Genomic DNA, 12913 nt, shown 5'->3' with positions numbered 1-12913 from the left:
CAGAAGTATATTCTTGCCAAGTGTGGCACCACCTCAAAGGCAACCCCCTGTGTTCTAGTTTTAATGTCAGCTTAGTCGTTGAATACTGATTCGGTGGCCTCGTTTCTACTAGGCTCTGACTAATGGTGCGTTATGAAATTGGGTCTTTACTTGCGCTTGGATGGAGTGTGCAGATGAGAAGAGTTCACCATGTGCTTGATGTATAATACGGCAACGCTTCCTTCATACGGTGAGTCCAACATTGGGCTTCTTTCACATCCAAACGCCCCACATGCCTGGAATTTGCATAGTTTCACCAACTAGACACAATCAGATCCAAAAAATATGCACTCTTTTAAACTCTGTCAAGTTCTGATGACGTTATCTCACACGAACATTGACATTCTGCCTGCTACTTCGCAGTTCTTACTAAGCACATGACGAAGCGCATATTGATACTCATGTGACAGCATGTGCTTCTTAACATATTCCAGAAAACGCGATTTTTCTAGGGCTCTTACCTCGGGTTCTGCTGCATAAAGATAGAGGCAAGTGTTTCGGATAGCCCATGGGCTACGAATCATTCGTATCCCAACAGAAGGATTGTTTTACTGTAATTATGCTACAGTAAAGGATCAAAGTGTGAATGTTACACACTTCCTCCAGCTTAGGTAAATGGAGCAAATCGGTTGGTTCTTTGTGCATTTGGTCTACGGTGCGCCTTAAGGGGCTTATGGAGGAACCACTTAGTTCAATTGCCGGCTCCTCGGCAAACCCGAGAAGCATGGTTTTTGGGTACCAAAACCGAGCCGCGGGTGCACAGCGAATGACTGTAATTTTTACGATATATTCCTAAGGTCCCGATACCAACCTTGAGAATTTGTTGCCATCTTTATCTATACCGAGATACAGAGGTTCAAACTTACCTTACCTGTACACATAAAATACGTATGTAAAATCCAGTGTGAGACGAAAGCATAGTTTATAAATTGGCGTAACACAGGGAAATATGCTGTAAAGTGTTTCTGTTATCATCAAAAGGTTCCTGGAAATCCCATGTTACAGTACTGAAATATCCACAAAATTGTTTCACAAAAAATACGCTCTAATATATAGGGTGAAGCGAAATTCGCGCACTCGGGTTTCGCAGCGCAACTCCTCACATACCAGAGATAAAAAAATGTCTGTCACAAAATTTCGTCTGGCGAGTACGTTCGGCAGAAAAAGGGTACTAAAAAGTGACAATCTGGCAACACTGTAGCCACATGTATGGTAACTATTTCTGTCAGCACACAGTCTTTGTGTTGTAGAGTTTGTGCAGAGGATAGGGTTTTGGGTTGGCATGCAGCAGGTCGATGGTTCGATCCTGGGTTGAGGCCTATGTTTTTTATTTGGTAAATGTAGTGCAGGTGGTACGGTTTCTGTCATCTTAACCGTCAACAGCTTTTCCACAAAAATGTATAATAAGCAGTGACAGAGCGAATACACTGAAGTGTCCCTTCAAGAGTAAAGCTATTCTGAAAACAGTTAATTCGCTCAGCTATGCTAGTACAGGTTTATCGCAAAATTGCTTTGTATGTACATGAGACTGCCTCATTCGGTAACACCGCTCCATGTGGCTCAGTGACGAAGATATTACACTTTCGCTCGGTTGGTACAAAGCTAAGATGTCCATACAAACATTTTGACTTTTTCCCTGTTTTCTCTAGATCAGTTCAGTCCATTGCTGAACTCCATCTTTTGACACAAACTGGTATAAGTTTTTGGCAGTAATGTGTTAGTTTGAAACTTAAGCCGTGTATTTGTATGACCATCGGTAGTATGAGCTGTTAAGTTTCCTTCAAAGTCATGGTTATTTTTTCCCCAGCAGTCTGTGTGCAAGCTCTGGTTGCTAAGCAGCTATGAGGAATATGCTGAAACCTGTCAGAATATTGTCAAATAAGCAACACATCTAACAGAAGGCGGCGTACATCTGTTACAGAATAATATCGTGTTGTGTCGCTGAACTAAAAGTAGCCAAACAATGTTACCCTTACGTGCGACTCTGTCGTGTGAGCGGTTTTAAGACGTCAGCAAACTGAGGTGGAATCTCTATCAGAAGCTAACAGCACAAGCGGAAAACTTCCGTCCCATTTCATTATTGGCAATATTTTCAAAAGTGTTTGAAAGGGTTATGTACAATAGACTCTATAAACACTTGTTGTTGTTGTGGTCATCAGTCCTGAGACTGGTTTGATGCAGCTCTCCATGCTACTCTATCCTGTGCAAGCTTCTTCATCTCCCAGTACTTACTGCAACCTACATCCTTCTGAATCTGCTTAGTGTATTCATCTCTTGGTCTCCCTCTGCGATTTTTACCCTCCACCCTGCCCTCCAATGCTAAATTTGTGATCCCTTGATGCCTCAAAACATGTCCTGCCAACCGATCCCTTCTTCTAGTCAAGTTGTGTCGCAAACTTCTCTTCTCCCCAATCCTATTCAATACCTCCTCATTAGTTACGTGATCTACCCACCTTATATTCAGCATTCTTCTATAGCACCACATTTCGAAAGCTTCTATTTTCTTCTTGTCCAAACTACTTATCGTCCATGTTTCACTTCCATACATGGCTACACTCCATACAAATACTTTCAGAAACGACTTCCTGACACTTAAATCTATACTCGATGTTAACAAATTTCTCTTCTTCAGAAACGATTTCCTTGCCATTGCCAGTCTACATTTTATATCCTCTCTACTTCGGCCATCATCAGTTATTTTACTCCCCAAATAGCAAAACTCCTTTACTACTTTAAGTGTCTCATTTCCTAATCTAATTCCCTCAGGATCACCCGATTTAATTTGACTACATTCCATTATCCTCGTTTTGCTTTTGTTGATGTTCATCTTATATCCTCCTTTCAAGACACTGTCCATTCTGTTCAATTGCTCTTCCAAGTCCTTTGCTGTCTCTGACAGAATTACAATGTCATCGGCGAACCTCAAAGTTTTTATTTCTTCTCCATGAATTTTAATACCTACTCCGAATTTTTCTTTTGTTTCCTTTACTGCTTGCTCAATATACAGATTGAATAACATCGGGGAGAGGCTACAACCCTGTCTCACTCCTTTCCCAACCACTGCTTCCCTTTCATGCCCCTCGACTCTTATAACTGCCATCTGGTTTCTGTACAAATTGTAAATAGCCTTTCGCTCCCTGTATTTTACCCCCGCCACCTTCAGAATTTGAAAGAGAGTATTCCAGTTAACATTGTCAAAAGCTTTCTCTAAGTCTACAAATGCTATAAACGTAGGTTTGCCTTTTCTTAATCTTTCTTCTAAGATAAGTCGTAAGGTTAGTATTGCCTCACGTGTTCCAACATTTCTACGGAATCCAAACTGATCTTCCCCGAGGTCCGCTTCTACCAGTTTTTCCATTCGTCTGTAAAGAATTCGCGTTAGTATTTTGCAGCTGTGACTTATTAAACTGATAGTTCGGTAATTTTCACATCTGTCAACACCTGCTTTCTTTGGGATTGGAATTATTATATTCTTCTTGAAGTCTGAGGGTATTTCGCCTGTCTCATACATCTTGCTCACCAGATGGTAGAGTCTTGTCATGACTGGCTCTCCCAAGGCCATCAGTAGTTCTAATGGAATGTTGTCTACTTCCGGGACCTTGTTTCGACTCAGGTCTTTCAGTGCTCTGTCAAACTCTTCACGCAGTATCTTATCTCCCGTTTCGTCTTCATCTACATCCTCTTCCATTTCCATAATATTGTCCTCAAGTACATCGCCCTATAAACACTTAGTACAGAAAAATGTTCTCATTCGCAGTCAGTTTGGATCTCGGAAAGGATTTTCAACTGATCAAGCTATATTTACTTTTACAGGTGATATGTGAGAATCAATAAATCAAAAGTTATTACCACTTGGAATATTCTGTGATCTGGCTACAGCTTTTGATTGCGTTAAGCATGATATCCTTATACAAGTTAAAGTATTATGGGATACCAGGAGTAACAGGCTCATGGTTCTCATCCTATCTTTTTAATAGAAAACAATGTGTGTCTGTATCAGACTTCCACATAACAATAGTCATTCAAAATATGAAACCATCAGACAAGGGGTGCCGAGGGCTATATTTTATTAGGTCCCTTGTAGTTCCTATTATATATTAATGAGTTTCCATACGCAGTATCACAAAATGCAAATTTAATCTACTTTGCAGATGATACAAGTATTGGTATAAAAACAGTAACCGTGAACTCACTGAGCAATCAGCGAATGAAATATTTGTATCAGTAGGTGGCTCACAGAAAATGGATTGTCACTGAATTTTGACAAGACCCAGTACATACAGTTTAGCACCTCTCAAAGAATATCTGATCCTATAAGAATAATGTATTCAAACAATGAAATTAAAGCTGTAGACAGTGTCAAATTTTTAGGGCTACAAATTGATCACAACCTAAATTGGAAAACCAACACTCTAGCCACATTTGCAGTACGCATGGTAGCAGAAATAGGTGATTTAAAAATGAAGAAGTTAGTTTGTTCGGTCTACTCCCATTCACTAACGAGTTATGGAATCATCTTTTGGGGAAATTCCTCTCACAAAGAGAACATTTTAAAAATTCAGAAACTAGTCCTTAGAATTATAACTGGTGTCAGTCCTACATCATCATGCAGATACCTCTTTAAGAAACTTGCTATTCTAACTACCACTAACTACCACTTCTCAGTACATATACTCACTAATGCCCTTTGTCATTTCCAACATGTCTCTTTTTATGCAAAATAGTGCAAAACATGATTATAATACCAGAAACAAAAACAACCTGTACAAGGATTATAAAAGCTTAACATTAGTACAAAAAGGGGTGAAATACACGGGTACTCATGTATTCAATAACTTAGTAGAGCATATCAAAGGTCTTGTAAGTGATAAAGATCGGTTTCAGAGTGAATTAGAGAATTTCCTGTTGGCCAACTCCTTCTACTCCATCGATAAATATCTTCACAAGGATTATAGCTCATAACTCTGTCTGCGTTATAACTGTACAATATCCATGTATCTGAGTTTAAAAGAAAAAAAAAAGAAAAAAAAAACTTTGACTCTTTCCACATTCCAGAGACTCCTCTGCAACGGATCCATGGAAAACGATAAATGTAATGTAATAAAGTATAATACTAGAATTTTGAGATGGTAAAAACTGGGATGAAGACTTAGGAGATTCTGGGCGTGCTTCAAGAGAAGCACTACGTTCGATGTAGCAAGCTTTAACACACCGAACAGTAATTACACTTGGGTACACTTAGTCGATAAATGACTCAGTTAAGAACTAAACCGAAAAATGAATACAATCGTACATGAAATACATTCAGTCGACTGCCAAATGAATTTAATTGCTGCTTATATTCAGTAAAATTCTGAAATACACAGACAAAATTTAGACGAGTAGCGTGGTTATGTGTTGACTCATGCAACGCCTCTCACTGGGTCTTAATTCCTAACTCCCACTAGACGCATCACCCCATATTACGAAGGGCTTTCAACAACTAATGCAGAATTTTTTTCCCAAAGCAGGTTAGTTTTATTCAGGATTCCAATACACCTTACTACTCCCCACTCTTTTAGCTACACAAACCTGTTTTTCAATACAATCTCCGTTCAGTGCGATGACCTTACGCCATCTTATTGGCCTGGATGCCCGCACAACTCTAGTGGTCGAGTGCGTCAATAACCTCCCCATCGTCCACAAACTGCTCCCGCACAGTGCATCTTTCACAGGGCCAAACAGATGGAATGAGGTTCTCGGGTTCGCAGACTTGTGTGGGGCCTCGTGTTGTCGTGGAGAAGGAGAAGGTCGTTTGCACTTTGGGGCAATGAACACGCTGAAGTCGTTTCTCCAAAATCCTGGGAGAAACACAATACTCTCAGACTTGATCATTGCACCATGAGGCAGAACACCAAACAGAATAACCGCTTCAGAGTGCCAGAAGACCGTCTCCATGGCTTTACCGGCTGAGGTTGCGGCTTAGAATTTGTCTTCGGACAGGTGGCGTGGCGCCACTTCATGGACTGCTGTTTTGTGTCCAGTACGAAATGGTGAACCGATGCTTCATTTGTCACGATCAGCCTCGTAAAGCGCGAGGAATTCCGCACAGTTGATCCTTCGTTCCTCTTTATGGTCTTCTGTTAGGCGGTGAGGAACCAGAGGGCACACGCCTTTGAGTATCCCAACTGGTGGACGAGTATTTCAGTGTTACGAACAGAGATGTCCAGCTGTACTGGGAGGTGTTTTACTGTGATCCGCCGATCACCTCGAATCATAGCATTCGCACGTTCCAACATTGTAGGAGTCAACAGCTGTGTGTGTGTGCCGAGCACGCAGGAGATCGGACAGGTTTCCGCGAACTAGTTGCGATTATGACAGTCACATCGCCCAACGACTCACCGTGCTTTTGGTCACTGTCTGGTCTCCGTAGACTTCCTGCAAGCGCCTGTGATAATCTGTGGACTCTCTTATTTTCCCACCAAAAGAGATTCAGTAACAGCTCTCCACTTGGACCATACCTCCTCAACTAACTCCATTTTCAAGATTACGTGTTGCGTCACTAAATGTCGGAATTTCATGAAACTAAAGAGGTCAAAGTGGGATGTCCCACAACAGATCCCTAATTTCTCAGCCGAAACTGGCCTAGAAGAAAAATATGCAGCATTACTCATTGAACGCCATTGATAAACTCACTGATTCCCGGACCGCCAGTCCAGGAGTTGTAAGCTACTCTTCGCGACGTGAGACCTGCCCAGTGGCAGATCACGAGATGTTCATACGTCGTATTCCAGCGACCGTCTAGTGGCATCCAGAACGTTCTCCAGAAAGTCACTGGCTTATGTACGACACGTATCGCATCTGCCAAGCGCGCCTTTTCCCTTTGACACAATTATCTTATTTCCTGAGTCATGCTAACCCAGAGCGGTGCTTTTGTCGATAACAGTATTTGAAATACAGCTCGACCTTGAGGTTATTCTGGAATACTCAATGAATGCCCACAGTCCTCTGGCGGCGCCTTCAGACGAGTGTTATGTCCGCGTACACAGAATCCATAGACAGCGGCCGTAGCTGCATCTGCGCTTTTGCTAACTTACGCTTGCCTATATTTTAGAGATGCGAATACCCCGCGCGTAAGCGACGATCAACTTATGCGCAAAGCTAGGCGCCAAGCTAGTTGGCACAATGATTAAGGCACTGGAATCACACATGAGAGGATGGGGGCCCCATTTTACTTTGAGTCATCCGAGTTTGGGTTCTTCGCAGTTTCCTAAAATCGATTAAGGCCAAACTCGTTTCGTTCTTCCCAAAAAGACACTTTCCCTCTTCTATCCCTGCCGAACTCCAGCTCTGACTCTAATGACCTAGTCACGAACGGGATGATAAATCTTTTGCATCCTTCTTCTACACAAAACTAGCTACAGATACAGTAAATACGCCGGCCGAAGTGGCCGTGCGGTTAAAGGCGCTGCAGTCTGGAACCGCAAGACCGCTCCGGTTGCAGATTCGAATCCTGCCTCGGGCATGGATGTTTGTGATGTCCTTAGGTTTAACTAGTTCTAAGTTCTAGGGGACTAATGACTTCGGCAGTTGAGCCCCTTACCTTGCGCAAAATTCAATCTCCTGCTGCTTTTAAGAAGAAGTTGAAGCATTTCCTACTATCATCCTCATAAAGTTCTCCACAAAATTAATGTACCAGGCCAATCCTCTCATCTGTCAAATAGCAAAGCTAGCGTCTCCTATCTTGCTCCTGAGATGCCTTCCCCTTCATATATCTCTATTAGCCACGCAATCTTCTTTTCCTTTATATTTCCTTAATTATGTTTCATCATGTCTCTCTATTCTTCTTCTCCCTTCACCATGAGTCTCCCTCATACTCCCTGCTGCCAGCACTCCTATCTAAAATTTGTCTCTTCAATAATGTCTAATTATAACAGTACTTATGATCTACGAATATAAACTCTATATGTATGTATTTTTCCAGGTGTACCTTTCTAATTGTTTATTTCACTTTTTGTACTAGATATAGTCTAACATGCCTACTAAAACGTATGAATGTAAAATAAGTAGAATGCCTGGTTAGATGTAAGAGAGGGCCTGATGGCCCTAATCTTGCCAGGTTAAATAAATAAATAAATAGTTCTCAGAGCCATTTGAACCATTTGAACAGTAAATACGTCGTACATTCGAGAACTTATTGACCAGTCATCTATAAAATATTGATAAATAGGTATTCCATTTGTAGCTACGAGGAGAAGAGCCGTTACTCTCCTTCAGACATATACAGCAGTGCCACAAAATTTGTAAAACTGTAAAATTTTCCGGCCTTCAGCTGTAATTATTTTTTGAGCATTTTCTGCAGCTGTGTCTTTTCTAGTCGTAGCTGCAAAGAAGTGAAAGAAGGGGACGTTATTAAACACGAAATTGATAAAGAAATGTGCAGCACATGACAAGATGCGATGGTTACACTACTACACTGAAGTAGTGCAATTTACTGGACGCACATGGGCACAAGCCAGACATAAAACTAGGTGTACGGTCATGAGTCTACGACATCAGCGGAGGCTGACACTCGTATCAGAGTTTTCATTTGTCTCGTTTATTTCCTTTATTGTGTCGCAGTTCAGGCGTGCAGACTGCTGGGTTAGAAGATTAGTCCTGGAAAGAAACGTGCTGCCACACGTATTGCACATAATAGAGGATGAAGAGCGTGGCTGGGCTTGGCGAAGTTTGCATCGCTAGCGCTTATCTTTCAGCTTTCGACGTCGCTGCTCAATATGTATAACAGCAGCCGAAGTAGCTGTCAGCGAGAGAGTACTCTATCTTCTGCAGCAACGCACCAATTACGCGGATAAGTGTTTGGGTTGCTTAGGTTCGTCTTCAACTGATGCTTGCGTATAGCGCATCAGAGGAGCACTGCGCAGCCTTCCACCTGTGCTCACTTAGCTATGAAAAACTTGTCAAGGAAGTCTGACGATTCTCATCTCTGTAGATGACCAATCCATCTGAGTTGGTGACAGTAGCTTCGATAACGTTCATTTTCGTCTTGCGAGAAACAGTTGGGCTTCATATGACGTAATCCCACATATAAATAATAACGCCTTAAACAAAGCATGAGCTAGTAAATGGAAAAAGGCAAGTATTGGATAACCCTTCGCCAAAATTATCATTATTAAACCTGAAGTGTTGGCAGAAGAGCCAACATCGTGTTGCTAGAGGAGGCCAAAATGCACGCATTTAAGCTCACGCAGATTGGCGTGAGGTCTGGAACAAGGTAAAGTAATTATCCTATAAAGAAAAGAGCGTAGTTCTTGGAATACTTAACTTTAATCCACAATTGGAGAACATCGCTCTTGTTTAGACATTAATATAAACTGGTAATGGCGCCTTGCTAGGTCGTAGCAAATGACGTAGCTGAAGGCTATGCTAACTATCGTCTCGGCAAATGAGAGCGTATGTGTCAGTGTAGCATCGCTAGCAAAGTCTGCTGTACAACTGGGGCGAGTGCTAGGAAGTCTCTCTCTAGACCTGCCGTGTGGCGGCGCTCGGTCTGCAATCACTGACAGTGGCGACACGCGGGTCCGACGTATACTAATGGACCGCGGCCGATTTAAAGGCTACCACCTAGCAAGTGTGGTGTCTGGCGGTGACACCACAAAACCACGTTGTTTTAAAGCAGAAAGAGCAACAATCTTTTTTTTTTAATCAAACTCAAAATTAGCTCCTACGACAGCCATAAACATAGTCATACAACCAATCGATAATAAAAACCAATCGATTTGATGCTCATAATGAAACTAAGTTTCTCCTGGCTGAATGTTTTTACTTTCTTAAGCTCTCGGCGAAATAGCTTCCAGGTTTCGCAACCACAGAGTTGGGTAGAATCAACGACTACTGGATACACAATCAGTTTGGTCCATAGTATCAGCGAATACCGTTGTTTTTAGGATGCTAGTGGTCAGGCCAAATTGTACATATGCATTGCTGAAACAATTTGCAGGCAGTTGCAGCTCTGCGGGTGTATCAGGTGGAGAAACATTGTCGATTACATATTGCAGTTCATTTATCTGGTCTGATTAAATAGTCCTCTGTCAAATCTGTATTTAACTTCCGTACCAGCAATGGCTGAAGACAATGTCTCGTAACCCCGGCTGTGAAGTACGGAGGAAACAATTTTGGGGCTATGAAATATACGTGTTTGATCCCATTGGTAATAGGGAATTTATTACATCTTTCATTTTGTTACAACTCTTGCCCAAACGTGATCATGTAGAGCTTCAATCTGTCCAACAAAGTATTCAGGTCAGCCGAAACATAAGGCCTTTCATATAGTTTGTCTGGGCACTGTAGCAAAGGGCTTTTCTAGATCATATAACATTAATGATAAGTGAAACTCTATATGGTTCCAGAGACCTTCTCTAGCCTCAAACATATATGGTCTACACATACAGGGTGGTCCATTGATCGTGACAGGGCCAAATATCTCAAGAAATAAGCGTCAAACGAAAAAAACTACAAAGAACAAAAATGGTCTAGCTTGAAGAGGGAAACCAGATGGCGCTATGGTTGGCCCGCTAGATAGCGCTGCCATAGGTCAAACGGATATCAACTGCGTTTTTTTTTTATAGAAACCCCCATTTTTTTATTTCATATTCCTGTAGTACGTAAAGAAATATGAATGTTTTAGTTGGACCACTTTTTTCGCTTTGTGAGAGATGGCGCTGTAGTAGTTACTAACATATGGCTCACAATTTTAGACGAACAGTTGGTAACAGGTAGGTTTTTATAATTAAAATACAGAACGTAGGTACGTTTGAACATTTTATTTCGGTTGTTCCAATGTGATGCATGTACCTTTGTGAACTTATCATTTCTGAGAACGCACGCTATTACAGCGTGATTACCTGTAAATACCACATTAATGCAATAAATGCTCAAAATGATGTCCGTCAACCTCAATGCATTTGGAAATGCGTGTAACGACATTCCTCTCAACAACGAGTAGTTCGCCTTCCGTAATATTCGCACATGCATTGACAATGCGCTAACGCATGATGTCAGGCGTTGTTGGTGGATCACGATAGCAAATATCCTTCAACTTTCTCCACGGGGACGTCGGATCCGGTGAACGTGCGGGCCATGGTATGGTGGTTCGACGACCAAATATGCTATTCAATACTGTCATGAAATATGCTGTTCAATACCGCTTCAACCGTATGAGAGCTATGTGCCGGACGTCCATCATGTTGGAAGTACATCGCCATTCTGTCATGCAGTGAAACATCTTTTAGTAACATCGGTAGAACATTGCGTAGGAGATCAGCGTACATTGCACCATTTAGATTGCCATCGATAAAATGTGGGTCAATTATCCTTCCTCCCATAATGCCGCACCATACATTATCCCGCCAAGGTCGCTGATGTTCCACTTGCCGCAGCCATCGTGGACTTTCCGTTACCCAATAGTGGATATTATGCCGGCTTACGTTACCGCTGTTGGTGAATGACGCTTCGTCGCTAAATAGAACGCGTCCAAAAAATCTGTCATCGTCCCGTAATTTCTCTTGTGCCCAGTGGCAGAACTGTAGACGACGCTCAAAGTCATTGCCATGCAATTCCTGGTGCATAGAAAAATGGTACGGGTGCAATCGATGGTGATGTAGCATTCTCAACACCGACGTTTTTGAGATTCCCGATTCTCACGCAATTTGTCTGCTACTGATGTGCGGATTAGCCGCGACAGCAGCTAAAACACGTACTTGAGCATCATCATTTGTTGCAGGTCGTGGTTGACGTTTCACATGTGGCCGAACACTTCCTGTTTCCTTAAATAACGTAACTATCCGGCGAACGGTCCGGACACTTGGATGATGTCCAGGATACCGAGCTGCATACATAACACACCCCCGTTGGGCATTTTGATAACAATAGCCGTACATCAACACGATATCGACCCTTTCGGCAGTTGGTAAACGGTCCATTTTAAAACGGGTAATGTATCACGAAGCAAATACCGTCCGCACTGGCGGAATGTTACGTGATACGTTTGTGACTATTACAGCGCCATGTATCACAAAGCGAAAAAAATGGTCCATCTAAAACATTCATATTTCTTTGAGTACTACACGAATATGTAATAAAAAATGGGGGTTCCTATTTAAAAATACGCAGTTGATATCCGTTTGACCTATGGCAGCGCCATCTAGCGCGCCAACCGTAGCGCCATCTGGTTTCCCCCTTCAAGCTAGACGAGTTTCGTTCTTTGTAGTATTTTCATTTGATGCTTATTCCGTGAGATATTTGGGCCGGTCACTATCAATAGACCACCATGTACAGACTAAAGCAGTGAATGGAAGTTCGTACCACGGCAGCAGTAGAACCAGGCTCTCCTGCTCTCTAGGCAGATGCAATAACCACTACACCTCCCCGACACAGTGGCTTTACACAGTTGCATGGGCTGCCCTACCACGCCGCCCTGCTCAATCCAATTCCTATTCGCGCCTCTGCCCACTTGTTATTCCCCCTAAACCACCATTGCAGAGACTTTCCAAATGTATTCTAGTAGCGAGGAGCGAGGCCTTGCTATGGTAGTCCACGCAGCTGTGTAAACCCACTGTGCCAGGATGACGTAGTGGTTAACGCATCTGCCTAGTCACCTGCAGACCCAGGTTCGAATCCTGGCCTGGTACAAATTTTCATTCGTAGCTTCGGTCTGTATGTATACATCATAGATATCTGATTCTTGAATAGGTCTCTGGAACCATACACAGTTTCATTTGATTAAAGCACCTATGCCTGGGTTTCAGGAAGGATCGCCTATTTCATTGAATGCTCAGGCGCTATTCCATGCCAGTTGGAGACCTTCTACAATGCTGTTTGAACTTAGGGGGAATAG

Source organism: Schistocerca serialis, chromosome 2, assembly GCF_023864345.2.
Source record: "Schistocerca serialis cubense isolate TAMUIC-IGC-003099 chromosome 2, iqSchSeri2.2, whole genome shotgun sequence".
Taxonomy (NCBI): Eukaryota; Metazoa; Arthropoda; class Insecta; order Orthoptera; family Acrididae; genus Schistocerca; species Schistocerca serialis.
This window is presented reverse-complemented; position numbering follows the sequence as displayed.